At 35.5% G+C, this 5427-nt stretch overlaps 1 pseudogene; it reads right to left on the bottom strand.

Annotated features, from left to right (window-relative positions):
• Window positions 1–227: 227 nt before the first annotated feature.
• On the bottom strand, window positions 228–3491 carry LOC149560706 (putative disease resistance protein At4g33300; annotated as a pseudogene).
• Window positions 3492–5427: the final 1936 nt, after the last annotated feature.

The raw sequence follows: 5427 nt of genomic DNA, 5'->3' as shown, positions 1-5427 counted from the left end.
AAAATTATACTGAATACCAAACTCGTGCCTTATCAATATTCAAAATGTTTATTTACATCAATATACATAATGTTTGTAATATCTGTAGACAGTCTACTCCTGATATTATATAAAACACACGAATTGTTTTGGATGCACAATCCCTAATAGGCGAGGAGAAATCACTATATCTGTACGCTCAAATATAGAGGAGCTTTTATTTAACTTAATTTGTCATGTTGATTCGTGGTAAAATTGAAATCAATCGTCAAGCCAATCTAGACTGAACTGTGCTTCCGTAGTTGCAACTATAAGCTCTGGAATCGAAATGTTCTTGGCACGCAACCACTGCTTCTCAATCTTCTCATCACAAATAACTAGCCTGAGGGAAGTCAGTTCACAAATAGATCTTGGCAACCTCTTCAAACGGGAACACTCTCTCATATCAATCTCAGACAACTTCTTTAGTTTCCCTATTTCGTTCGGAATTTCTCTGAGCCCCTCACAGAATGAGATGTCAAGACATTCTAGTAGCAGAAGATTTCCAATTGATGATGGGAGTTCTTTTAGGCCTGGTAAAGCTGATAACCTTAGCATTCTAACAGCGCTCATATTTCCTAGCTCATAAGGCAAATTATTAACAAGGTGGCAATTGCTAATAGACCACATCTTAACGCAAGGCATATCAAAGAAACTAAGGGGCATCTCCTCCAAGGTGCTAGAGTGATCAATGTTAAAATCCTGCAACTTGGTGATGTTGAATGAGAATGCCTGTTCAAATCCTTGACATAAGCTTAAGGAAAGCTTCTCTAAGTTTTGTAGTTGTTTGCTTTGTGCTTGAATAGTAGGTGAAATCAACCTCTCAAAGTGCACACTCTTGAGTTGAGTTAGTGACAATAAAACATCGAGACCTTGTACAGTTGCGCTCTTTGCGCCATAATTTAACACCATCAGAAATTTTAGATTTTTCATGGATATTAGAAACGGAGGAAGAGAGTATTCACTTGAAGTAAATAGTAACAATAGAGCCACTGTTTCAGGTAAATTCATCTCAATCCACTGATTTTGTTCTATAGGGCCTACATGAATAAATGATAAAAGAAATCAGATTAAATCACTGTATATGTTGGCTGATCATAAATTCTTGAAATTTAATCTAGAAAAAAATAGAAACTAGAAACGAGTTTATAACATTACATTATGATTGTGAACATTAGTATCTTATAATTCTGCTAAACAAAAATTAAGACAAATGCACTATTACATCCAAATCTTTTGAAAAGTATTGGTAGCATGTTTACTATACACCATAAAAAATTGACTAGGATATAATTCCATATCAGTAAACACTATAGTTTCATGTGAGAAAGAAATAGTTTAATACATATGAGGAATTAGTTGCCAAGAGAATAAGTTGCCGAGAGAAATGATGTAAATATTTAAAATTATGGCTGATATTTTGAAAAGATTAGCAAAAAAGTGTTGGAAATAAATAATGAAGAGATTCCTTTGATCAACATACCTGTGTGAATGGAGAGCACCTGAACATTACATGCAGTATGATTAAGCAATTCCCATTTTTCTTGCAAATTATGTTTCATTTTGTCCATGAAAAGTCTCTTCTTGTGGCCTAGACCACCTTGGCATGCCAAATAAAGGGCCAATTCATGCATTACGTTATGCTGAGAAACGTACAGCTGGGATGACTTCTCATGGGAGATTGCTGCTCCATTCCTGATAAGTGTGCTTCACATTAGCTTATAATTCAAACATGAATAAAGAGATAATTAAACCTGGGAAAGGAAAGACAAACACCTTGGAATGCCAGTCAAATTTAACAAGTTTCTGCTTGCAAGGTCCTTTAAGATGGGAAAAGCATTATGTCGCTCTAACTTTCTAACATAAACCCATATGTCCAATAATACATCAGCACATATTTTTTGGTCCTCAGGAAATAAACTTAAGTCTAGGAAGCATTCCTTGTCTACATCATCTATGGAATTGATACTAAGCTCCAACAATCGAATAAGCCCGTTTTCATGATAATCTGATATGCATTCTCCTTTAGAAATATTGTTCTTTGCCCTCTCCCAAATCTCACGTGGTTGCTCATACAGACAGCTTCCGATCACGTTTAGAGCAAGTGATAGGCCGCCACATTTCGCTAGCAACTGTTAATTGAAGAAAGGTCAAGATAATTTATTAAAAAAACAAACCAGTTGAAAGGAATGGAAAATTCTTTCATGTCATGTAGGGAATATAATGGGAGAACACCTAATTTCAATTCAGAAATTTTTAGAATTCTATTAATTGTTCGATACGATATTTAAAGTCTTGAATCTAATATAAGCCATTATTGTAAGGAAGCCTATTCGGATCCAAAATTCTCTAACATCCTGTTATTCTTATTTTAATATAAATTCTATCTAATTAATTAGTACTTCGAAGAAAATATATTTCAAAATGTTAATTTATTATGCACAATTAACTAATTCAATCTACATTTGTTATATGTCAATAAAATCGCCTTTTCCACTAAACGTCCATTCTGAATTCCACAACCGAAAGTGTCCTATGATTTTAGATATATCAGAATATTCTTTTCAAATGCTTTTCCTGTTTCAATCGATGCTTCTAGCACTACAATTAGGAAAAGGTTGAATGCACTATCTATTACGACTGACATATTAAGTGGCGCATTTTCGGAGAAAAGAAAGCTATGTGAATCGTTTAAAACACTCTGGAATAATTAAAAGAAATAAATTATTATACCTCCTCCACTAAGTTTGCATTTGCTAGTGCTTGGAATTGATGGCTGTCCAAATGCCCAGAAACAGAAAAGTGACAGCGCATCTTCTCGGCTCAATAATGGTAACTGATATAGCTGAGTAGTTGGCGTTGTGGGAATAGTGGAATTATCTCTGCTTGCTGCAACAGTTTTGTATCCCGGTCCTTCAAATAGTAAATTTTCCAAACAATCTTTGGACCACACATTGTCCAAAATAACCAGAGTTGGTTCCGATCGAGTCAAAATCAATTGTTGGACTCTCAATTGTTGCATCTTTGATATTTTGAAATCCTGGGCTCTTCTTTCCGGCAATCTTCTCCTACATAGTCTCCAAAATCCCCATCAGGTCCGGGGACTGCGAGACGGTGATGAAAATTACACTGTCACGGAAATATGCTGCCATGCATGAAAATACAATTTTTTTTAGGCTAAGTACCCTACCACGCACCAGTAGGTGTAAATACAAAATATAAATCAGAGCACCGTAATACCTTAAATAATTACCTCTGAGTTGTGCATCATTGCAAAAAGCCAAAGCGAGAGTAGTATTTCCTCCGCCTCCCATGCAATGCAACCCAACAACTGACATATAGCTCTTGAACAACAGTCTCCTCAGTTCTCCAACACATTTGCCCAGTCCCACGTAAAACTGCGATTTTCCGGAAACACTATGTGCGGAATCGTCTGATATTACAGAACTACCGATGATGTTATTCAAAGCCATTTGTTGAACTTCTTTCAAACAGCTAATTTCTACAGCAGTCTGAAACTTAAAGCCTAGTATTATACGACTTTACACACCTTACAAATTTTCTTGTCTTTCGAATCTTATAAGACCTGTTCGATATTATAGAAGTTGGAGACGCGTCGTGACTTATTCGCGTTGGCTTTCATGAACTTTCAGTAAAAGTAGAATGCAGCTACGAGGTTTTGCTAGGAGAATCGGGTGTCTGCAACATTCTTTATTTGGAAGTGAGCTCGAAGAACACTTTGAATCAGTATTTACTAAATATATAATGGGAATTTTCTCTTCGTATGGAGGACTCCAAGACCTAGCGTGACATAACTTTAATTAATGAATTCCTCGTCTTTTTGCGTCGTAAGTTCTTGGTAAAGAGAGAAAATATAATATTTTTACGCCCAAGGCGTTTCCTATATAAACTGTCCCAACTGATTTTCTCCATCAATGGCGTGCGTTTCTCCTCAGATATGGACGACCATTGAATTCATCCCGGTCGTTCATTTTGATAGAACACGACAAACAACCTTTCGAAGTGAGAATAATGCCATCGCTTTTTCTGATGAGGCCTTTCACAGTCGAAGCATAATGATGTGTTAGTAGCAGCTGGGCGATGTGGGCCCAGCGGTGAGTGTCATCTCTACGGGCCAACAAACTTTGATAGCATTCAACAAGACATGCTCTGGTAGACATGTCAACAAACTTTTGATAGCATTCAGAAGACATGTCAATTGTTTGACAGGACGCCTCATATGAAACAGCTGGTCTGGTTAAACTCATGAGATTGGAGAACATGCACAAAATGTATTTGATGAAATGAATTGTAAAATTTTTAGCCATGTTTGATGGGCAGGTGTGAGGCCATACTCCACACCCTTTACCAGCATCCTTCCTGTCTGTGCCAAAACGAGGGCTTTCGAATGGGATATGGAAATCTGCCACAAGATAAAGAAAGGGATTTTTTCACATGCTCTAGTTGTAACTACCCTTGTAGACATGTTTCAAAAATGCCAAAATGCAGAAGCATAGACAATGCATCTGAACCTTTGGTAGAGTGCCTGAAAGAAATTTGCTCTCCTAAAACGTTCCAATGCAGTGCATGAACACAAACTCATTGTGTTGTGGGAGGTTTTAACAATTAATCAATGTTTATATCACTTTTTAAGGCAACCTAGTAGCTGTCTAGGCTAATTTTGTGCATCTATAATTTCTTACCCGTATATCAAAATTTATTCTTTTTTTTTTGTGAACCTCTGTAGATGAGTGAAGAGATTAAAGCTAACATTTCTTCTTTTCTCCATCTACGGAGCTCTTTGTAGAGCTCTTAGAATACAAGGTGGTCTAAAAGTGACATTTTAAAACATTTGCCCAAGACATGCCCACTAAGACCCCTCAATATCTAGTAGAGTACTTTTTGCACAAATGGACCAATCATCAACCAAGAAAACTAAAATATGATCAACTATTAGTACATTTGTGATCTGTTATTAGTACATTTTTATGGTGGAAATTGGGGGGGAAAGGTAGTATTTTGGATGTGGCAGCAATATGTACATGGGTGGCAATTGATCACTTTACCTTACTAACTCTTATAATTTCTGAACCAAACACCCACACAAATGTTGGAGAAAGTAATAATTAAATATGTACCAATGGAATTAGTTGGACTACAATATGATGGTATAAAATATAGTAAGAGAGATAGCTTAGATTATAATTATGTTAAGTATAATTTATTTTTTAAGGAAACAATTTGAGCTCAAATTTGTATTTATATTATAATTATTATTATTATATAGTCTAGAATCTAAATATCATACAACTATTGAAATAGAGTTTATAATTTTATGTAATTTACACAATAATACTAGTTAGGAAATTACTAGACAAAGTTCATTAAGTATTTTAATTATCATCATAT

This window comes from Cupressus sempervirens, chromosome 4 (assembly GCF_028749045.1).
Source record: "Cupressus sempervirens isolate cs-2001-9-10 chromosome 4, ASM2874904v1, whole genome shotgun sequence".
Taxonomy (NCBI): domain Eukaryota; kingdom Viridiplantae; phylum Streptophyta; class Pinopsida; order Cupressales; family Cupressaceae; genus Cupressus; species Cupressus sempervirens.
The sequence above is the reverse complement of the archived record's forward strand: the minus strand, read 5'-3'. Positions and strand labels throughout refer to the sequence as shown.